The sequence below is a fragment of the Neopsephotus bourkii genome, unplaced genomic scaffold (assembly GCF_033783945.1).
Source record: "Neopsephotus bourkii isolate Nb327-2 ecotype Australia unplaced genomic scaffold, CSIRO-AGI_Nbou_v1 NB_923, whole genome shotgun sequence".
Taxonomy (NCBI): domain Eukaryota; kingdom Metazoa; phylum Chordata; class Aves; order Psittaciformes; family Psittacidae; genus Neopsephotus; species Neopsephotus bourkii.
This window is the reverse complement of record NW_026901417.1, coordinates 2459052-2483263: the sequence shown is the minus strand read 5'-3', so window position 1 is coordinate 2483263 and position 24212 is coordinate 2459052. Positions and strand designations below refer to the sequence as shown.

Genomic DNA, 24212 nt, shown 5'->3' with positions numbered 1-24212 from the left:
AGTAAAATCTTATGTAGAAAAATCAGCTTAATAGCACCTGATACATGTTCCATTGAAGGGATGCTTCTATAGTATTTTATAGTGACGCAAATGCAAGCATATCACAGCATGCAAATGTGCTATTAATGAAACATTACTATGTGTTACACACATACAACGTAGGACTCTGAAAAGCATACCCTTTCAGTTCTGCTCTGCTAATCCTGAGGACTCAAAGCCATGAGTAGGACCCACAAGTGCTATTACAAAACAAATAATACAGATTTCATTCTGAAGAACAGTTCACAAACTATGTCACTACTTATGATCTGAGTGAACACAAAGTCTCAGCACTGGAAATATTCTGAATTACTATTTGAAGCCTATTAAAGCCATCAATCAGCAGCACCACCAAAACCTGCCTTTTTTTAAAATCAATTCCATTTTGTAGCACAGATTTTTTTAGCGGTGAGTATTTATAACCTAAATTGCAAATACAAGGTTTCTGCCTGCTTTGTGTTTTGTTCCTGACCCAGCGTTATTTTTCCTCCAGTTCTGATCCAACCAGCTATTTAAATTCACCAGGATGTTTGCACGTTTCCTAATTCACTTTATATGTTAGCTAGTACATTCTTTTTCATTTTTTTTTTCTTTTGGCATTCAACACTTCATGTTAAAAAGCAAATTCTCGACTGTAAATGTTGAGTCATCAGTGCTCTGTAGAAGTCCTGTTGCTATTCTATAGAATGGCAAAGAATCTGCCCAGAAGAGATCACATGTCCTGTCATGAGAAGCTACAATGTGACAAAAGTGAGAGAGCTTCTGTATTGATAATGGAGGGTTTGGAGCACACAGTGGGCAGAAGTCCTAACATACTTGAAAAATATTTAACTGAACAATAATGGAGCAATGCCAAATACTAAAAGTTACCAAAGATAATTTTAATTGTTGTAGATATAATAGTGTTCAATGACAGCTGTTTTGGAACAAAAAGGTTATTTCCTGCAAATTATTGTAATATTTTTCTCCCAAAATAGCCCCTGATCCACTCCTAACATTACCTGGCATCCTCTAATGGCTAGCACAGACTAAAAGCCAGTTATTAACTTTATTTTTTAAGAGTTTTAAGATCATAGAGCAAAATAATGATTTACTTGAAAGACTAACAAGAGTCAGTTCAGAAGGGCAGCCCACAAACCAGTGGAATGAATGAAGCATGATGACTTTAAAATAACAGCTACTTCAAGCTGTACTGCCTGACCATATTTTATTTCCTTGTGCTTCTGCAAAACAAAATTCAACAGTCAGTAAGGATTAAAGCTACTGCTTCTCTGCCCAGCAAAATTCCATGCATGTTGGCAGAACATTTTTATGATGAAGATTTAATCACAGAGTAAGCAGATACTGTTTACGCAGTAGTAACTGTCATCTGAGGCCTCTGAGTTCAGCATCTGTGTACATTTACACAAAACTGCATTTGAAAAATATTATGCCCTAACACTACAAATATTTATGTGCTTTTTCACTGTGCTGCTGTCAGTACTCTCACACAGCTACCTGTGAATCCAGGTATAGAAGTCGAGTTTTGTGTGCATTTTATTGGGGTGTACCTCAGTGGTCACAACCTCCATGGAAAGGAAGCAATACAGTTTGTGAGATGTAAGGAAGGAATGCTTCCATGTCATTGTTACATCACTGCTCCTCGTGATTCTTTCAGAACATTACTCAAATGACATTAGTTTAGGATGTGTAGTATTATAATAATGTATGTTAATTATGTAGCGTTATAATAAAAAATATTTACAAAGATAAAAAAGGTTTTAGCAGTCCAACTGCTTTATTTAGTCTTAACTCATTATTGAAAGCCATGCAACCCATCTGCCGCAAAGACTAATGAAGGTATTTCAGTTATCATAATTAAATCTCTAGCAGAGTCTGAATGCCAGCTAACTCTCCTTCAGCCTGTAACAGCTATATCTGTCCTAAAGAATTACAAAATATTTAAAATGCTTGTAAGTATATGCAAGTAAAAAAAAAAAAGGTAGGCCTATAAGAAAAATGGGGCGATACTTTTCAGCAGGGCCTGTTGCAATCAAATGAGAGGTTATGGTTTTAAACTAAAAGAGGGAGATTCAGGCTGGCTGTGAGGCAAAAGTTGTTTACAATGAGGGTAGTAAAATCCTGGCGCAGATTGCCCAGAGAGGTGGTAGATGCACCATCCCTAGAGATGTCCAAGGCCAGGCTGGATGTGATTCTGGGCAACTTGCTCTAGGTGAAGATGTCCCTGCTCACTGCAGGTGGTTGGACTAGATGAGCTTTGAAGGTCCCATGCAACTCAAGTTATTCTATGACTCTAAATATATGAATCTAATTTACCAGATATTTGAAAGACACATCAATCTCCTTGGTTTTAAACCTTCCAGAGTTCCCCCTCTGCAATAGAAATAAAGTAGAAATAACATGAATTTGAGATCCACGCCACTGTGACTGAAATGCTGAGAAACTAATCCTTAGGGCTAGGAAGGATATCAGGAGATCCTGTGCCTTTCAATGGGGTTTAGTAGCTGCAGTGTATACTACTACTGCTTTTCTACAGAATTAGTTAATCAACACTATTTCCTACATCTATCTAGAGCACCCTGGAGATTAGGGTAAAATATGCAAAAAGCAGGGATTTTAAAAATAGTATTTCAAACTAATCCCATCACAACAATGTATAAGAACTATAAAGCAGGACAAAGGTTATAGGAAATGGAAGTAACAAGAGATCTTCACACAATCCTCCAAAAGAAACAATGGCATGGGGAGAGAATTAATTCTTTTTTAACAATTATGGGGGAGTAAACACCACAAAACTACCTTTCTCACACTCTTACAAAGATAACTCCATTTTCTTCATGAACAAATGTTTGATTGGAACCTGGAAGCAAAGTTCTCTAGATGCTCTAATCTAAAATTTGCACTTTTGAGTTTTTGGTCTTCACTGGAATCAATGAGTTGCTGTGTAAGAAAGACATAGCAAATTACATGAAAGGAATTACTTAGGAGTATAGGTTTTGATGTACTGATACAGTTATATACAAGTCCTTTTATGAGGATAAAATAATTGTATGAACACTAACAATTTCAGCCTCATGGTGCTTTGGCAATGTAAGCATTATTTCCATTTTATATACAAGTAAAAGAGACACAGCTAAGTGGCTTAGTGACCCATAGGAAGTCAGTGACACAACCAGGAATAGAACCTAGACCTCTCAGCAGCTAGTCCCATGCTTTAACCACAAAAGCAGCTACCTCCTTCCTATCTCATATTAGCACAACTCTAAGTCTCGGTTGCATCAGCTGCTAATTTAAGATGTCTAAGCATGTACTGTTGTAGAAATCTGACTTTATGAAGTTGAGTAAGTCACATTCATAAATCTGTTTGAACTTAATCACCCAAGAAATCAGGATAAGCTGTCTTTAAATGAGACTCAAAATGGTCATAAACTTTTGGTTGCTTTAAAGTTTTTCCTTCAGAAATACATTTCAGATGGATTAACAAATCTGATAGCAGTATATACTTGAGCTCTTCATTCCTATATATTCTTTTGCCTACTACCTGTGTGCGATATGCAATTTGGACCTGTTTGATCAGAATGGGACTAGAACATGAAGGTAATATCCAATCACAGAAGAACCAGACAATCCTAGAGAGTAATTTATTCTCTTCAGGACAGTATGAAATCTATGAATTAACAGAATTTGGGATATCCTTGAGCCCAAGTAGAAGGATAAAACACATTATAATTAGAGGTAGGCAGCCTGGTATGATCATGGCTTTACTGAATTTAAAGCAGGCATGATTGGATTTTGTACTCTTTTTATCTAAGCCTCAAAGTTGGGGGAAAAGAGGATTATGTTTTGTTGACAGGGTTCTTGTTTTGACCGGCTCTACAGTTGTCTATGAAAATTCTGTATTATGCTTAGCCCTGTAAGTTTTCCTGGATCCAAGGCACAGCATGCAAAATGCAGTATAACAATACCAGAGTGCAATCTCCAAAGAGTTTGGAATCATACCAAGGGATAGATCTCTGCCATCACTTCAAGAAATGCGGTTTATACTATAGGTTTTGCCGCATACATGTATAAAATGCCACCAATAGTTTAAACTTCTGATTTCCTTCAAGTAAAATTATGCGTATAGAGAATGTGAAAACTGAAGACAGAAGTATGGTGGAACATTAAAAAAATACCTTTTACAAACGTATCTTCCCAGAACGAACCTGCCAATAAAGACGAATAAGATATGCTAAGATAAAGCTCTTGTTACTAGTAAAAGACCACCAGATATATAAATCTTTTTAGATAACATAACCCAAGAGAAAATACACAATCTCTTTAAAAAAAGGCAGCAATGTAATAGCACTATAGCTTACTTAAAACTCCCTTTCTTTAAAGCAATGCAATTTCCACAATCAAAACTTGTTCTTCTGACTGCTAGATTTACAGTCACACTGTTAGTCTCATGCTAGTGCATGAGATTGCCCTCTAGATGTTAAGTTTGGCTAGATACTTTTTCTTTCCATCCAGAATACTGAGATGGGACATGCTGTGTGATTTGTGATTTTAAACCTCTGTAATGCACCTAGAGACTTGGAGCATAGACACAGTGGAAACATCGAAATAACTACACAACAGTTGGAACTAGCCTATTTTTGCAAAGCGAGGAGAAGGCATAAATCTTTCACCTCTATATGCTTTTACAATTTCTGTCCTTCTCAAGTCAGTCTTAAAAATCACAGTATCACAGACAGAGTCTCTGATATATTGATAGTTCTAACCTCAGATCAATCCATAAAACCCTACCTAACACACTTTAGAACCTGTTGCACAGAAATTTAAGGGAGATTATATGGTCCATACTAGTACCCTTATCCACCTTGAGATTCCACAATGTATCCTTTCTCATTTCAGTGAGACTGTTTTTGCCTTATGATTCAATATAACCTGCTTCAAATTTTCTGGATAATTGAAATTAATAATAAATAGTAATAAGTGTATGTAGAAAGAAGGGTGTTTTTTTTTCAGAGGCAACAAACTCTTCAAAAAGACTTACCATGAAAAACTGAATTATTAAAGTAATACAAAATGTGATTCTTCTACATGGAAAGAGACAACTAAGGAGTTTATAGTCAATAAAATGCCCCAAGTATAACTTATCTTCTGTGAAAGATAAGTTATCTTCTAATTTTAAAACTAGAACTTAAAGGTCCTTCTGCTTGTCTTTGAATTTAGGGAAGAATTGCTCATGCTCAGGAAGGCCTGACCCTGACATTTCATTATTGTTTCATAATGCTTAAAGATCCCAGTCAAATTTAGGAATTCTCTCAGATAAGTAGGTGAGAAATTCTGCATAATCCAAAACCAGGCATCGAAATAATGCAAACAAAAGCTGTATGAGAAATTATTAATTTCTTTATTATCACCATTTCAATACTGTGTAATGAAACTCTAGAATTAATTATAGAATAGAAAATATATTTGTAGCCTATTTTGTTACTTTACCAATATGAAATGATTGGCTTTCTGTATTACATGTATGAAAAAACCCACTCTCTGTTAATACAGAAAACCAGATTGATGCAAGCTATAATAAGGCACATGTTTACCTTCCGAAGAAAATTTATGGGTTCTTCATCCCATTGTGGAAAATTATGGATTCTTCAGATTAAGTTTAGCTGTCTTTCTAAAACAGACATTTAATGAGGTACCAAATACTACCTAAAAATCCATGTCAAGCAGGAAATCAACGTAATTTTTCCTTTTCTATCTCAATCTGTTAAAAAAATATATTTACAAAATCTAATTTGTACATATGTCAATATTACTGTTTCTGCTTTGTATTTTATGAGTTCTGTTCAATGGATGAACTTGCTAAGAGAACATAATGCTTAGAACAAATAAAATGATATGGTATATGCAATACTTCTCCGAAAGCTCTGTTTGGCTGATTTCTCTTCACTGAATGATATATCCCTATTTGCAATTTAATTAAAATCTAAACTATGCTTTGCATTTCTGTTTTACTTCTGAATTTATTTCAAGTCTAGGCTCAAAGTATGAGTTTATGGTCATAGTCAGATATTCATCAATATATGTTAGGGTTTGGAATGCTCCCAGTTCCATGGAGTTTTAAAAAATTTGCATGTTAAAGCCCAGAATTTTGGGAGGGCTTCTCTATTAGTCAGACACTGAAACTAAACGGGTATGTTCCCCAGCAGTTTGCACAGAGAACAGCGTTGTTTCTGTTCTCAGCAGAGCTAAATCCAGATTCTGTGGAGGTGTCCAGCTAAGATCCTTCTTCTTTTAATCTTGTATTGAAACTTCACCTGAGGCATTGCTGTAGAATGATTAGAAATAGTCATAATTTTGGTATTTAACCCTGCACTGTTGTTAGATTATTTCACCCACGTTTGCCTGTTAATTCATCCATAGCATCTCGTGCTACTTCTGAGGTTTTGTTTTACTTGTTTCTAGTACCTGGTTCCTAACTCTGAGCCAGGGTATTACTGAACAGGTATTACTGATGTATGCTAAACAAACAAACAGTTTACAAAGGATTTCCAGGCTAAAAATTTTGGATGGGGGGAAAAGCATGGATTAAAAAAAAACCCAACCCAGCCCTTGATATGTCAAGGCAGAAGTAACACTTCAAGCCTATACAAATAGACAGCTAATTCTCAACAAAATTAGCACGAGGCTTCAAGCCTCTACAGACAGAAAGACTGTTCTCATAAACAAAAAGCTGTAGGCGATGTTAGTATCTATAAGTAGAGCAGGTATTTTGACGTATTCAACTCTAATCTATAAATTGCCTTCAGTATACAAATAATGAAGCAAATGTAGGCTCTCTTTCAAAATGCTCGATGACTAAGAACAATAATGAGGCGAAGTTCAGATCCTCTGAATCTCCTAGTGATGTCCAAGAGATCAAGAGTTTTTAAAGATAAACTGTTGTATCCTGGGGCATCTCGGCTTACAATATGACTCCCTAAAGCCTGTTGATCTTATGACTTTTTTTTTTTTTTTCCACATCTAACTTCTTTTTAAGAGATTCAGAGGTGAAATAGAGGGAGGCTACATGCTTGTTGGAACTTGCTCTCCACTGAGCCTTACCGAGCTCTGCCTGTACCATTTCTCTCTGCATTCCTGGAGGGACGAGGGAAGGGGGGATAATGGTGGTGGTGGGGGAGATAATCTGTAGCTATAAGAAGGTGAAGGGGAAAATAAATGCCATTTACCTCTGTCACTGCTAAGAATCTTTTCAGAAAAGCCTTTACTCCTGCCATAGTGGGGTGCAAGCTGCCGTGAGGTGACCAAGCCAACTACAGGCAGCGCAGAGTTAGCTGGAGAATGGGAATGCGAAAGGAAAGCAGATAGCAGCCGGGAAAAAAAAAAAAAAAAAAAAAAAAAAAAAACAAAACCACAACCCTGTATTTTCAGTTAACAGGAGATTACAGAGAGCAGAGATCAAATTCCAGACCCGCTCAGCGGCCCGCGGGCTGCCCTCAGGTACACTCCTGCGGCGTCGCTCAGCGAGCACGGACCCGGAGGGAAGTGGCTCGGGAGAACGGTCGCGGTGTAAAGAGGAGAGGCAGGAGCAGCGCAGCCGCCTCGTCCTCCTCCTTCTCGTCCTCCTTCTCCTCACGGTCGCGCTCCGGGGCCAGCTTCGCCCTGTCCCTCTCGGTGCCATGCCCGGCGGCCGCCGCCCGTACCTCACCCCGGGTCCCTCAGCGCAGTTACCTCAGCCCCCGCCCCGCTCCCGCCGGCGGCTCGCCCCTCAGCGCCAGCCGTGTGGGACGGAGGAGGCGGTGCCGGCCGGCAGGGGCGGTGCCTGCCCGGTAGGACGGGCCGAGCGGGGGAGTTTATCCCACTAGAAGGGAACAGTTTCTCTCGCTGAGGCTTGACAGCGCCAGGTCAGTGCGGGCAGCGGGGGACCTTCCCCTGAGGTGAGGGGGCAGAGCTCCGCGCTGAGGGAGACATGGCTGCGGTGGGGGGGGGGGGGTGGAGACGGGGGACTTCGTGAGGGGCGCCTCCGCCTGGAGAGGGGTGGCGGAGTTCGGGGGTGCTGCCGGCGGTGAGGGGAAGCGTGCGCGGCCAGGAGCTGCGCCCCGGGCCGGGTAAGAGGTTGTGGTGCCGTGGATGCTCGGAGTGGCGGGAGGGAAGGGTGCAAGGTTAAGGCGCTTTTCCCGGAGCAGCGGGGATAACCGGGGCGTGCGGGGCACGGCCCTGAGGGGACACGGTTCTGCCGGCGTCCGTGTGGGCGGGGAGAGCGGCCGGGGCTGCCCCGCGGCGGGCGTCAAGGAGGCGGCGGGAGGACCCCGCGGCCCGGGCTCCTCCAGGTGCGCCCCGCGGCTCTGTCCGGCCCGGCCCGGCCCGGCCGCCTCCCCCGAGCGGCGGGAGCTGGGCGCTGTGTCCATGGTGCTGCACTGGAGCAGGGAGCGAGGCTCGGGAGGGGAGCGGGTGGATAACCTGCCGCCGAGGTGGAGGCGGCGGGGATGGAGGGAGGTACTCGGGGCACACAGCAGGGCGCCCGTTCCTGCTACGCTCCGGGGAAGGAGCGGAGAGGGAAGCGCTGGTGCTCACCTGGCTCACTCAATGAATGAACAGCCATGTTTTTGGTGTCGTTCGTCCCCCCCCCCCTTAAATTTCTCAACCACAGAAAGCCGGGGAGCCTTTCTGAGCCTGCAACAACTGAGATGCTGTGTTGAAATATATTATGTCTTGACGGCATGCCTCAGGTTCGCAGGAGCATTTTGTAATCGGTGTCATTTCTCTCCAGGGTATTCTACAACTGGAGAGTGCAAGTTCCTGTGGTGTTGTAACTTTGGGGCACTGTGTACACACGACAATGCAGCGCTGACTTAACAGTGATGTATTTATTAATATCGGTGATGTAAGACTTGTATTTGTTCTGATGAAAAGCCCAGGACATGACAATACAGCGCTGACTTAACAGTGATGTATTTATTAATATCGGTGATGTAAGACTCATATTTATTCTGATGAAAAACCCAGGAACTTATCAATTTCTTCATGCACTGTGGAGTCTAGATTTCTTTAAATCAGAAGGATCAATTATAATTATAATTATCCTTGAGATATCTAGTGTTGTGTGGCTAGCCTTGTATTTGTGACCTGCTGCCTCATCTCTGCCAAGCTTTTGCTCTGGAACATGATTGAAATGTGCCATTAAAAAATGAAAATAAATCTGGTACTAATTAGTCCATAATTTAATCAGTAATTTACCTTTTAACAGGTTACTGTGACTTGTTACTAGTTAACTAAAAATTCCCAGTGTACACCAAGTGACGGTGTCACGGTTTAAGCTGAACTCAGGACACTGACACATGATACTCGGTGCCCTCCTTTGGAAAGAAGTTTCCTATGTTGTGCTCCCATTAATATCAGAATTTGCTGCATAAAGTCGCATGTTTGACATCATTATTCTTTTTGGCTGTCACAGAAAAAACTTGCTGCAAAAATTGCTTAGAGATTTAATTATGAGATTATAAGAAATCACTCAGCGGTGTGTTCAGTCATGTGGTATAAGCATGGACTTGTCAAGGGGACACAGCTGAAAAAATAGTTGGCATGGACTTTGAATGATAACCAATCAGAAATACAATTTAAAGGTATATTTACACAGGTTGTTTTTGAATTTGAATATTCTTAGGCATCGGTCTCATAAAATAGCTATTAACTCTTAGTGGTTGAGAGATTATACATGTCTAAACAGCCTTAAGAGAGGATGTATTTCTTAGAAATTCCTCAAATGTAAAATTCCTGGATAATATAATTTGTTAAACACCAGCATTCAATGCAAATTCCATTATCACTAAGCATGAAGGTGGCAAAATGTTAGAATTTAATTGAAGAATATTGAAGCTGTGCTTTTTAACCTTCCTTATGGCACTGATAAAAACACCCACTCTCAACATTGCCTCTAAATCTGACTCTTCCGTGAGCTTTTTGAAGCAACCAGATGTCCAATTTAAAGTCAATAACATAAATTTAGGTTCAGCTTCATTACTCTCAGTACAATTTTTCTGCTTATACCAGTGGCTAATTAAATGAATTTCACAAAAAGTTATAGTGTAAAACCAAGGAAAAGTTTAAAAGTAGGACAAAAAAACTGTCTTTAACAAAGCTGGACTAAATAATGATAGTATACTTAATGATTTTTTTCCCCACCTTGATTGCTGAGGCTCTCTTTGGGGCTTATTTTTTAACATACAATCTGTTAAGATTGGTGGTGAATATATTTTCTAGCCAGTTTTTGATAGCCTAATTGTAAATCGCTTGTTGTGCACCTATGATATTAAAAATTTGAGTTTCTTTTACTAGCTTTTGTCACAAGGATTGTTGCTGGATTCTCCTCTGGCATGCAGTAAAACAGTTTCCAGTGCAATTACTCAAGCAAAATTAAAATGTAATTAGAAACTCCCCATGCTAGGTTCTTTTGAAGTTATAGATACAATCCTTCCCATTAGTTATTGCTATTAGTTTTATTTATTAATCACTTATAGGCTTATTGAATTTGGCATGATGTCCATGCTGTATTTCCATAATGCTGTGTATTTCTTTAACAGCAGGGATCTATTTTTTGTACCTAGTCTATACCTATATCTATTTCATACCAAATGCTCTTTTTATATTACTTAACTTTTTGTGAACTAACAAAAGAAAAAGTTAGAAAAAATCCAAAGCAAGAGAACATTGTTGTAAACTCAGGTCCTACATACCCATCCCACAAGAAAAAGTTGGGGTTTCCATTAACTGGTCTGGTCTTAAGGTTTTCATTTAACTCTTACAGATCACTTGAAAAAAACCTCCCCATCACCCCCCCCCCCCTTTTTTTTGGGGGGGGAGGCTTTTCCAAGGCAGAATGAGAAATCAAAGAGCCGTAAGATTTGGTTGTCAGATATTTAGATTCCCAGGACTGTGAAATGTAAATGGATTCCTACATTCAATGGTAAACTTCTTTTGTCTATTCCCACACACACATCTGCTTTTTTTTTTTTTTTAATTTTTAATAGGAAGTACAGTCCATCTTTTTTCAGTTGTGTTTTCTGTCAGGTTCCAGTGTCAAAGCGTGTAGAAAATGCAGTGCAAAGCAAATTGCAACCCTACTACTAGCACCTGTGGTGAGGGGGGCTTGGGATGCTTTCACATCTTGCAGGCATAAGGAGACATGAAGGAGAAAATACATGTGGCAACCATAGGAAAGACTACATTTCTACTTGAGCATCAGGTCTTCTACTGCAATACGGACTTCTCTTTTGCCTGTTACTACAAAGATGTCAGCTCTTCTCACACCACAAGGCAAATATTTGCTTTTATTTATTCTTTGTTATTAAAGTGGAGGGGAAAAAAGTCTGTCATGTTTCTGAATATACCACAGTGCCCAGCTCGTGTGAAGATATGTACAGTAACAGCTCTTCATGGTTACATGTGTGATCCTGCCCCTCTTCTGGCAAAGCTCATGTACTCAGGCAGGGATTGGCACTGGACTGGATCTGCAGGTGGAGCAGAGCCCACACCACCTGAGCTGCTGCAGAGGTTAAGCCAAGGCTTTCTTAAAGAGAAAACCTAGAAACATACTAGTGTGAGGTGCCCCTGCGCATGGCAGGGGGCTGGAACTAGTTGATCTTAAGGTCCCTTCCAACCCAGACCATTCTGTGATTCTGTGAAATATACAATTAAACCTATTGTAGGCTTTATTCTTTTAGTTTGGAGGTAGGGGGAAAAGCAGCAGCAAGGTCTATTCTGCAGTCTTCATATCTAAGAATTTTTGCAGACCTTAAGCCAATTTGATGAGGTTCACATTTTTCTCCCACTCCACCCACACCTTCCATTATATTTCTTGGCCTGTTTGTCCTCTCCTAAACCACTCTATAGAACTGAAAAATTACATCATTCTCTAATTAAAATTCATGATACGTGAACTATATAGATATTTTTAATTACCTGTGTTGCATTAGTACCTAGCAGCCTAGTCAAAACTGGGGCCGTCTTGTTACTCACTCAGATGAAAATGTTGTACCTATTCATAATACTACATGCATGAGAATGCATATAGTTACAGATTTACAAGAGAGACACACTGCAGTAGTGAGATTGATGCAAAACTTTTAATTTAACCTTTCAGTGTGTTGATTTATGCTTACAAAAGTAACAGATTCTTACAAAGTTAATAGATTCTCGTCTGTGTCATAACAAATATGAAAAGTTAGGTTCGTGTACGACAACAAATCCCCAAACTTATAGAAAAAAAACCCCTAAACTTTTAAGCAGCACCTACCCTATTCTCTAAATATAGGCTGGTTTTAGTTTGCAGTTTCACTAGATTTCACTACAAATAGGAAAACTATCCTGCTTACAAAGGGGAAGATAGGTAATTACCTCAAAAGGCAGGTTGTGAATTTCTGGAATCTCCACGCAGATGATGCTTCGTGGACTTGCATAAGCAACCCTCTTCCCTCATGACTAAGCAGATCACCTCCTTGCCATGCGGTCTGCACACTCAGGACAAAGTCTATGAATTCAAGTCTATGAATCCCAAAGTCTACTCTGCTGGTTGATAATTAGCAATTTAAAAAACACAAAGCTTACGTAGCTTTGTGGATGTATGTTCAGGCACAGGTACGCTTGATGGCTGCTGAGATGAGCATGTATGTATGGTTATGTATGTTGTCGTGGGGGATATGTGTGTGTAGGTAACATATTAACCCTATGTTATAGAATGGCTTATCACAGTAATGTTGAAAGGCTATATATAGCATCTGATAACAGTATAATAAATATTGGGTAATATTCCAACAGAAAAATACACAGAACATTCCACGGTATCAAAGAAAGATGATGATGGTTTATTGGACGATGCATAGAGTCTAGCAGTGCCAGTGCCAGCTTCATCCAGGTCAGTGGCAGTTCTGCTGTTTCAGTAGGGTTAGGTCTGCAAGCTATGTGCAGCTTAGAAATTCTGTCCTGTATACACTTGCTTCTCGTTCCTTACTACTTTGATTTTCTTACACTGAAAATACAGGGTCTGACTCTAAATAAATTGCTGTTTGCTCAGTGAGAATAAATGCCTGAAATTAAATAAACATGAATATATATTATAGCAAAAGTCCTACATATTATTCTGTAAAGTCTTTGAGAAATGCCAGTGTAACAGGAGTAGTATATTTATCTGCCTTTTGTTCTGGAATATATGTGATCGATTTCTTAACATATTTTAGCTCTAAATGAAATACTAACATTTTGATACAGAAACTGCAGTTGGCGTTAGTTTATTCCAGACCTTCAAATTAGATGAGTATTCTAGGTTTGGCTTTATAACAGCTATTACTGGAGGAAAATATTATACTTCATGCTGTTGTATGTGTTATTGGAATTTCATGGGGAAGTCCATGGGGACTCATGGCTTTCCTCTGTATCACAAGTCTGATTGTGAGGTATTTTAGATTCACTTTTGCAAGAATCCTATAGTACTTTTATAGGAGACCTCCAGCTATAGTTCCTCTGACTTACCAGTGTGTCTCTAAAATTCTAAACATGTTAGTTTCGTACGAACACTTTCAGCTGTCATAGAACAGGCATAGAGAATAAGTAAGAGTGATGGAAGTTTTCTCACTGTCCTGTGTTTTTCCTCTGAGTTTGAACAAATTACTTTTAAGAGAATTTTGTATTTGCACTAAGTAGCCCTGCCCAGAATTATGATCTTGTCTTAAACTTTTTACACAATATATGATTACACTGCATTGCATAAAATAGGATTTTATGTTATAATATTGCATTATAAGTCCATAGTACTTGTGTGTTTGTTTAGATTTATTGAACAGTGATGTTGTGTAACTGCTGTAACTATTCATGGTTGTGTAGTAGCAATTTTGAAGTTTGAGAGGCTTTGAACTTAGGTTGCAGTCTGTATATGAACAGAATGACGTACATTTTCAATATATAAGCTAGGAGTATATTTGACTACCTCTGTGAAATCAGTTCTCAACCATGGTGGTTTGAAACATATGTCAGACTACCAAAAGAGTCACTCTGCTACACCAAAAAAAGGAACTATGAAAAGAAAAATGTTAATTACAGGCTTTAACGCTCACACCAAGATCTTCTAGTAGGGGTGGTCAGAAAAACAGGTTTTACTACCTCGACCTGGTGCTTTGTGGTGCTATCTAATATGGGGGCTTGTGGAAAAATGCGGCCACTTCTATTTACTGCCTTTCATAATGTACATATTTCCTCCTGATAGGTTTAGGTACTGCCTTTTTATGTCTACAGTAAATGAAACTGAAGAGTTTATCGTTTCATCTTGAATATGTTTTACTTGGAGTTACTGTTCACTGTTCACTACAGTGGTATTTCAGCTACAAAATTTTATGCTGAATCTCCGTTTCTAAACTTAATAGAAGCATGTTATTATGTGGTATATTGCTAAACTCATTTTTAATCTTACCTAAGAATGTAAAGAAAAATATAAAGCCAAATTTTATTTTCACTTACACCCAGAGAAATCTACAGATAAGCAAGTACAGAAGTACATGAGGGCAAAAGGTTGCTTTATTTATACAGAATTTTATCTGTATTCTCTAACCTTATTCCAGACCATGTTTAATGGAATCATGAGGAATTTTAAAGAGGCCACAGGCTGAGGCTCTCATTCCCTCCCAGACCAGGAAAAAAATACTTCATTTAGTTGCGTTCTAGCTTGTAGTATGTCTGAAGCAGAGCTCTTGCACTCCCCTAGTTATTTAGCTCTTCCTCCGATCCTGCTGAAGTTAACCACTGAGGGTGGATTTGCTTCGCTGAGTCACTAAAGTTCTGTGGGGATTTTACTGTGCTACTTCTCTATCAGCATTCCTGGATGCCATCATTTACGCTTAAACTGCATGTCTGAGATGCCTCATTTGTACATCAAGTCATATCAGTGTACTTTATTTTAAAAATGATCAGAATTGTTAAGAAAAGCAGGGTAGTGTTAGATTTATTTTAAGTATCCCATAGGAACTGTCAACAGCAAAAGTGTTTGACAAATGGCTGCGTATTGCAGGGTGTAGGATTTTGACTTTTGCCTAGAGTATGGTTTAAAGAGTGTGGAAACAGAAGGTGTGCAAATATGCTTTCACTTTCAGAATTCCCAGCTGTTGCTGAAGATGCTTTGAGATGATAAACAAGATGAAGCTTCAGGCTTTATTTAGAACAAAAAGATTCCACGTTAAATCGCTTCTCTGAATAAAATAAGCATCATTAGAGAGCTTTATTTTCCTGGATTTCTTTCTTTTATTTTTACATTTACACTAGAGCTATTGCCAGAATTGCTAAACTGGCCTGGAAGAGATTATTTTAGTAAAGATCTCAGCTAAGTATGAGTTATTACAATTAACTAAGTTTCAAAACCACTAACCCAAAAGTTTAGTATGACAACTCCTGAATTTAAAATAGGAAATAAGCAAACAGTGAAGAATTACTTTGAAAGGTTCAGGTTTGTAACAGTGGTTTTAAAGTATTTATCAAGGCAATGCAAAATAATTTCCAAAAGTCCTGTGGAAGCTCAATTAGGAATTCCTAGCTTGCCTTTTTTTTTTAATTATTTGGATGTTCACACTTCAGAAATGCTATTGCAAGCAAATTCCACATTTTCTTTCTATGATTAGCTTGCCAATTGATCTTGGTTCTGTTTTGCAAGCTTCTTGGAGTGTTAACTATGATGTGAGCTTGCCAATTGTCTTGAACTGGTTAATTGTTTTTGTGATGCAGAAGAACATTATGGCATGATGAATAAGAGACCCAAGAGGGTTCTTTGCACAGTTTCCTTTGGGCACTGCCCAAAGACTTGTTCTTTGGGTCTGCCTCATGTGATCAGACTGGCTAACTTTACCCAGTTAAACTGGGTGTGGTGGATATTTATTATGTTCACAAGATTTTGTTTAGTTGGGGGGGGTTACGGTAATCAAATACCCCTATACCTCGTATAAAATACACACTCGAAATCATCACACTGCTTTAGGTTTTACTCAGCCTAGATGGGATAAAATGTCAGGTTATGCAAGTTACTTTCTGACATAGGTACTGACATTTGAGGAATTATTTTCTTAGATCTGGAATAATAATTAAGAAATAGTTACTTCAGCACAGTTGGCATAGGCAGGAATTTATGGTAGTGCTTGTAGTACTTCACCATTGAGACCTCATTTTTCCTCCAAGAAAGATATTTTCTTTTAGGCATGTCTTCTTGAAAATGCTTGGCAATGAAAAACTTAATCCAAAAATAGAATATTAAAGATATTTTTTTCCACAAACTTCATTTTTTAATTTATACAGAAAACCCCTTCGGATGCTAATGTCAGAGTTCACAGAGCTGAGCCCATTGTGAAATGGTGTGTCTAATGGTCTATCGTTGTTTTCACTGGTCTGTGCGTTGGAATATGGTATCTGTCAAATTTTTAATGAGTCACAGTTTTGCTAAGAAAGGCATATTTTATGCAATAGAAGAGTCACACACAGCCCAGTGGCCCTCTGAGCTGTACACAACATGCTGTTTCATCCTTCATGATGTAATACTGAGGATGGGGAAGTCATGTGCATTTCTTTCCATTCTTCTTCTGGGTCACCAGGGTGCCAATTCTGAGTAGGTGAGAGATCAAACGAAAACCCAGAAAACTGCTTTCAGTAGATTTTATCATTTCTGTTTTTAAAAAAGAAAACCATTATCAACAGTGTTTTGCTGCTTTACACACACAAAAATATCTATGCAACAAAATTTGTGCAGAATAGGTGGAGTAATGTGTGATATTAAGATAGGCTCTGGCTTTAAAATATTGGGAAATAACTAGAATATCTTTAATCTGAATAGAGGCTACTGGTGTTCAGTATGATTAGATTAAATGCAGTGGTGGATTAAGGCAGGGATCTAAGGTCAATGGAGGCCCAGTAGAGAAGAGAGCTGGGAAAAAGTAACAATGTTGTCTACAGTGAATATCAGGAAAGGCAATTAATTAATTGAAGGACATTTGTAAGCAAGGCAATGGGAAGATTTGCTGAGACTGTTGTTTTTATTTATTTATCCCTTTTTGTCTTTGCCAAAGAATGTATTAAAAAAACCTCAGGGAAATTCTTTAAAAACACAGATGCTTGAGTTTCTTTCTCAAAGTTTAACATTTATTGTTGGAACCTTCTTGATTTTGAATTCTTCTGCCTGGTCTCTTATGAGATTTTTCAGCTTTTCTTGGTTTAAGATATGCTGACAATGCCATAACGTGGTCTTTCACTGTATTTTGGTATTCCTACTCATTGTTCTTTCTCTGCCCAAGTTTGCTCTGTTTTTTAAATCTAGCTTTATTTATGACTCCTTTGAGAACAGGAACTGTCTGATATGCTAACAACAAGTGACAGCTTTCCTGTCACTAAGGACAGGAGAACAGACAGTGAATATTGCTGAAGTCTGAGGTAAGTTTAGAATAACAATAACTTGTACATACACTAACGTTGCTACTCTGTAGTGTGACTACATTCTCTGACGCAGGCTGTGCAGTGGATTCCTGTCTCCTCCCCCCTGCACTAACAGGAAGGCACAGCACAATGTTATGCAGCATGTGGCAATTTTAAATTTCTGCTGAAGCTTGACCCTTAGACAGGAGAGTAACTCTTGTTGTCACTGCTGAAATAACTCTACAATGAGGCTATGTCAAAATGAATGGATAAAAAAAACCCTAACCCCCACAAAAAACCCAAACCCACAACAAATTGGTAGGCATGAAAACAGTGAGAAACAGTAGGACAATCTCTCCCCCTCCTCCTCAAATCTGCATTTTGAAGGGAGGAATAAAGGGAGGAAAGAGTTTGAGGTGAATAAGGTGACAGACCCAGTGTAAAGGGGAGAAACAAGGAGAAACTCTTAATTGTCCTGGAAGTAAAGCAGATTAAAGAAGCAAGGAAGAAGAAGGAACTGATGCACTTTGGTTATGCTTTCCTGACAGTTACTTCAGGAAGGGCTAATGAATGTAGTAATTATACCTGGCAGTTACACTGTGGGAGAAAGGAATTCTTTGGAGTTCAAAATGGTGAGTGCTCACTTAGCTACGAATATGGAAATGAAAGGCGATGCAGGCTAAATACTGAATGATGATGTTTGCTAATTTGAGTGGCTCATATAAACTGTTGCAGAGCTCCTCAAAGAAAGCATCTTCTGACTTCCTGAAGAATTCCTGAAATTAAATTGGAGAGGAAAAAAAAAAGGAAATCTGCTGCAGAGATGAGTGATGTGTTGAGAAGAGATACTGCCACCCCACAGGATTTTCTTGCCTTCATCATCTATGAGCCATTATTCATAACATGTTCCTTTATGCACTTTGATGCTCTACAGTCTATCTGAGGAGTGGTCAGTTTTCTTCTACGAGCCTTCTATAAGATCGTTTTAGCCCCTTGAAGCCAGGGTGATTCTGAGATGCTAATTGTATTCAGTATGTGTTACCTATTCTCAGAGTAGATGATAAGATAAATAGGAAGCACTTTCCAGTCTGCTATAGTATTGCCATTTTTTTGTGGGCTTTTGAAGCAGCAAAATTTCTTCCATTTTCATGTGGTACAAAGATAAATAAGTAAATGTTACATGCCCATTGCTGGAATTTGATCATTTTGCTTGTTTGTCTGTCTGAGTATCAAAAACGTAACCTGTGTCTTAGAGTTTTCCATCTCTGCAGTTTCTCTTTGCGCAGATAATTCTGATATTTCATTTCACTGAAATGAAGCGCAAGTTTGGGCAAAATGGTTTAGTAGATTTTATATTAGTGTCAATAAAATGATGTACAAAGGAAAAGCATGTTCTCTGAGGCTTATGGGACTTCTAGAGCTTTACTCACATTCTCACTGATGCTGTCTTCAGAGTTGCATGCTTCACTTTCTGAAAGCTAAGAGTACCTGCTACAGGTATTGTCAGCTTGCAGGCAGAAAGTGGGACCAAAATTAGGAAGAAAAAAACCCAAAACTGATACAAAATTAAGTATCTTGTTGAATTTAAGGACAAACAAAACAAAACCCCAAAGCAATTCCCTAGTTTCAGAGAAGTCCAATTGAATTTAAAGGCTTGATCCATACTAGGAAATTAAAAAGTGCCATAATTTGAGCACAGGCTCAGGGACTGGGCTGGTAAGTGGTTAAATTCTTAGAATTGTCCCTGATTCAGTTTTAGCTCAGGCGACTAAGAGCCATGCAAACACTGTCCAGCAATACTCTGGGACTTAGCACGGGCCATGGACCGTTTCGAATGGGCCATTTAGGTATTGACACTCAGTTTTTATGACTACCAGAGTTTGGTAATGCAAGTAGAACAAAGATGCCCAGAGTGAGAGTCCTTGTAGGCTTTAGTTTCTTGGTGTAGCTGGAACTGAATTAGCTTCAATGCCTCTCAGATTTGTCATAATTTCCTTTATAAGTTTCTCCCTGCCTATGGACCCAGACAAGCTATGCTTGAGCCCATATGCTCAAAAAAATTAATGATTTATAACTTGGAGGTCTTTGTAAGTTTGGAAGCTTATGGCATGCAAGAAAATAATGGAAGTTGTGTGTCTGGCAAAGCAGAGGCTGTAGGTGGTTGGCATTTTACGAAAAGAAAAACATATGTACGTCATTTTAGTCCATATTGTCCATCCATTTGGCTGTCATATAAATAAATATAAGGGCATATACCACAAAGCCTAAAATCTTTAAAAATACTCCTGAAATTGTTTTGTAACCTCTGGTGACAGATCAAGTTGTTACCAGAGTTTGTGTTGCATGATGTCAAAACTCGCCCTTTATTTCTCCATGATCTGAGCAGACATTAGTAAAATACATATATATATAACATTGTCATTACTCAAAAAAATATGAAATATTGAAATTATTGGTGTCCTACTGTGTGATCCAAGAACTATAGATAACCAACATTGTATCTCACCTTTAAAGAATACATCACAACTTGTTTGCTCTGAAAATTCCTTTTGGCTCAAGTGAAAGTACACAGGGCAAACAAAGTTATGAAATGTGTACACAAGGTGTGAGAGGAGATGGTTATACTGGTGTATAATTTATGGTGCTGAGCCTTCAGGGTAGTTGGTGCAATATGACCTTTACGCTCACCATCTCATTGATTTTAATGGGACTACACAGGTATAGGAGGGCCAAAGCAGACTAAGTGATGTTCCCCAACTACTGTCAACGGAAAAAGTCATGGATATTTTATTTTTTTTAATTAGAAATCACAAAATTGTAAAATTTAAACAGATGGATGTGTATTTTAAGGCTTGAAGAGTTGAGAGCTAAAATATTTTACAATGTGGCTACTATTTTAAACTTCATTTCTGTTGTAAAAATTGATAAATATTTTGACTGTTAAAATCCTTTCATCTCTGTCACTACTGATTCAATTAAAGGAGCAGAAAATACCATGTTTTGTTAGACTTAAGAAAGATACGGCAAGAACCTATAGGTAACTAAATAGATTTAGACGTTCAAGAAGAAATATAAAGCAAGTTCTAACATTTTTCAAGGGGATGTGGCACTCCCTCACTAGTAGAAATGTAACAAACCAGAGACCCAAAGCACAATGTGAGACACAGATTTGCTATTTTAACTTCAAATAACTGACTGGCAGTCTGAGAAACAGCATCTAAAGAAGGAAGTTCTGTTTTCTTTTGCAGGAATGACATTGTCTTGAATATGGAAAACTAGAGATGGGGAAAAAGTGCCCCAGGGCTCCTCAATCCTTTCTGTTACTCTGAATTAAAGAGTCATTTTGAAAGTATTTTGTTAAAACTAAACCAGTGCCATTTGTAACCCACCACCCACTGGATTAGGTCAGCACGTTGTTCACGCAGCAGCACAGCAACAGCTAGTCTGAACTGGATCAGGAAGAGGAATCCAGAAACGCAAAGTTCCGTAAGATCATTTCCTGTTTTCTGAATCTTTTAAGGCATGTTTTTTTCAAACTGCTTCACCTTGGGAAGTCTTAACTAAACCAGGAATTAAACCATTAAACCATGGATTTCTGGTGTCCTTATGTCAAATCAAATCACATTTTTCTAACTTACCTGGTTTGTAATGAAGTGAAGAGTAGCACAAAAGGACCAGTACAGGAAACTGTGTGTATTATCCTGGCTGTTAAAAAGTGCTCTTCTGTCCTTACACAAATTGTTCTTTGAACAGTAGAACCAATGAAGTTAGTTTCCTATGGATGTATCTTTTAGGGATTTTTCTTTTGGATTTTCTGATATTTATTACAGGATGAGCTCAAACTGTTGCTTTTTTCAGTGGTGACACTAACAATTTAGACATCTTGTGTTAAAATTATTCTACACTGTAGTTTATTTTGGCTGAACCAAGCCAATATTTTCCAAAGCTACTGGGGATAAAGGGAAAGAGACCAACAAAGACACACAATAGGAACCAGTAAATATTGTAAGCCTTTTTCTTTAGGATTTATCAGCTGAAAAATCAGGCTATTAATGGTCATTATTTGAAACACCCTGATAAAAAATATTGATGATTTAATGATATGGTCCAAATTGCACTTGAGTTTAAAGTATTCTGCATACCTTTGGCATGTGTTGGCCATTTTTAGGACCCACTGAAATATGGAACTTCTTAAAAACACCTTTTAGAATGAGCCTGTACCTTAGTTAATATTACTACAAGGAACCGGAAACACCAGAAATCCCACAGGCAAATATGTCCCCTTTTGGTAACTTAATCAGGGCTTCTGGAGCAGAAGACACAGGAAAGCATCTAAACATTTTCAGTTTATTCATAATTACTTTGTCAATCTTTTGACATTTTGCTTGCTCTGTATTTGAACCAGCAGCTGTTATTCAAAATTGTTCAAAATCATAAATTCATATGGAAAGTTTTTCACGAGAATTTAAAAAGCAGTTTGTGGCCTCTGGGAGAGTAAATTCCAGGGTTAATTTATAACTAAAGCAAATGTATCTATAAAAAAGAAGAAAAGCTCCATAAGAAATATGTTAACAAATGACAAGAAAAAAGAGGCTTGATAAAAGATATCAGAACTTGTTTGGCACCAGTGATTTTATGACTGAGGAATTCAATTATAGGTGTGTTGGGAGTACCAAATCACAATTCTTTAAATTACTAATGGGAGACAAAGCTCTTTAGCTCTTTATCATGGTCTGAGTGAGTTCACATGCAATGTTCAGTCCTGCCCTCTGTAAATAAACTTTTAGTGCTTACACTATGCATCTGCAATGAGAGTCTGTGTCACCAGAGTAGACAAAGATACACATTTCTGTTGAATCACTTCTCAAATATGCCTGCTGATACACTCTTCCATCAGAATGATGTTAGTCAATAGACTTCTGCGTGTAAGTTTGTAGTATTCAGCTTGTAATTACTTCCTTCTGTATTATTAGCATTTTTCTGGAATCTTGGTAGATGTGTTTGCAGAAAAGTTAAGTATATATGACATCAGTGTACTCTACAGTGATATACAGCAAATGGTATCACTTTGGATTTGTTTACTCCTTTGTTAGATACAAAAGTGTCATAGAGGTCTTTAGCCGGTGATGTAGGTTACTTACCCAAGAGAGACAGATTAGCCTCAGATCAATTGCAAGCTAACTCCTACAGTCTGCCTATAATCTAAATTGGTTTTAACGCTGTCTGCCTCTTGTTTGTTAGAGTAGTAAACCTGTATCTCTTGTCAGTCGTTGAAAGAGGAATGGTTGTTTCTGGAAACACAGATGTAATGAAGTGGGGACATCCCCCTGTTAACAGCTGTTGCAGGAAAATTTAAAGGGCTTTTTTTATCATGACCAGATTACAGGAGAAAATGTGCATCACTCCTGTGAGAAGAGCTGCAGACCAATGAAACACAGAAAGTTGGCTCAAACTGGATTAGGAATCACCTGGAGTTGTTTTAGGAATCATTTGAACCTTTGTATGGTTTTGTTGGATGTGTCACTGCTGTGACATTCAAATATGATCACAATGGATTTATATCATACTGCAGTATTTTATATTACAATGTGGCATCATTATAAGGACCTTCTATGCAGGATGCCTACCCAGAGTCCCAAGTCAACAAACTACTTCTATGAAAAGTTAAAAACCAGAAGTAATTTATTTTAATTCGTTGTAAGTTCCTTTTTTTTCTTTTGGTATCTGTAGTTAAGCAAAAATGTTGTTTGCATAACAAAGGCTTAATGCATGAAGCCTTTACCCTGAATATCCAAAAAGCAACATACTTAATTCCTTGTAGGGGCTCTTTATTGAGCCACTGTTAGCGAGAAAGTTATTCTTTCTTGAATGAAACCTGAGTAACAGTTGTTAGCTCTTGCCATCTTGACCATTTGTGTATTTTCAAATATAAGCAGCATTATTCAGCTTCTAATTATTTAACTATCTCTGTGGGCTTCATCAAGATAAGGGCGGAGAAATATTGAATATACCTGTCTTAAGCTATTAAAAAATGTTTATTAGATATAAGTGTTTAAACACTGTTCTTGGTATTTTATAATCAGCCCATATCACAAGAAAGATCTCTCCTCTACAGGATAATTTAGAGCAAGAGACAGCTTTAGCTCTTCAGAATCCATCTCTAGAGGAACCTCTCTCACTGACCACCAAGGAAGCCACATTGGAAAACCTTGAGAGCTACTTTTCCAGCCTCCTGCTTTTAGATCAGCTTCACAAAAAAATATGCTAATATAATAAGGATGGAAATGCTGAAGTGTGTGAATTTGAGAGACAAGATCTGTATCATGAAGAAAAGAGTGCTGTAGAGGTAGTAATTGCACCTCCAAAGGAATATGAATGTGTTTCACAAACAAGCCATTATCTCAGGCAGTGCTACCCTGGTCGTCTGAATGCGGGGAGTACACAGGACTTAAAATTCCTCAAAGCTCAATCTCAAATCACAGTGAAAAAAAAAACCAACAAAACAAACCAGGAAAAGAGGAAAAAAAAAAAAAGAGGTGAAAGATCCAGGGAAATACCTTTGTTATGTTCCTGGTTTTTTTTTAGTTAAGATGCCGCGTGACTTTCCTCTCAATCTCTAGGAATGCTTTGGATATCTGTCAAGACCACAGAGTCATCCGTACTGTGGAAATGTATGAAAGTTGTCTCTATACGGAGTTGCCATTGCTCTTTTCCTTATCTGTGAAGGAAACACAGCAACTCCCACTGGG

General features: G+C 38.4%; 1 protein-coding gene and 1 long non-coding RNA gene across 6 annotated transcripts in view; one reads left to right on the top strand and one right to left on the bottom strand.

Annotated features, from left to right (window-relative positions):
• Positions 1 to 7373, bottom strand: part of LOC133214705 (uncharacterized) — a 55401-nt gene extending 48028 nt beyond the window's left edge. Inside the window, exons 1-3 of one of the 2 annotated variants that reach the window (XR_009726203.1) lie at positions 7263 to 7373; positions 4215 to 4244; positions 1421 to 2412 (exon numbers count right to left, since the gene is read on the bottom strand). This is a non-coding gene — a long non-coding RNA (uncharacterized LOC133214705). Of the gene's footprint in view, positions 1 to 1420; positions 2413 to 4214; positions 4245 to 7262 lie in introns of those variants that run through there. The other variant, XR_009726202.1, reaches the window with a different exon arrangement.
• Positions 1 to 24212, top strand: part of PPARG (peroxisome proliferator activated receptor gamma) — an 86233-nt gene that overhangs the window by 19575 nt on the left and 42446 nt on the right. Inside the window, exons 1-2 of one of the 4 annotated variants that reach the window (XM_061357851.1) lie at positions 7801 to 7970; positions 12847 to 12943. The exons of 1 other annotated variant lie outside the window; for it this stretch is intronic. The gene's annotated coding sequence lies outside the window, so the exon portion shown is untranslated. Of the gene's footprint in view, positions 1 to 7800; positions 7971 to 12846; positions 12944 to 24212 lie in introns of those variants that run through there. 2 more of the 4 variants (XM_061357852.1, XM_061357854.1) reach the window with 2 other exon arrangements.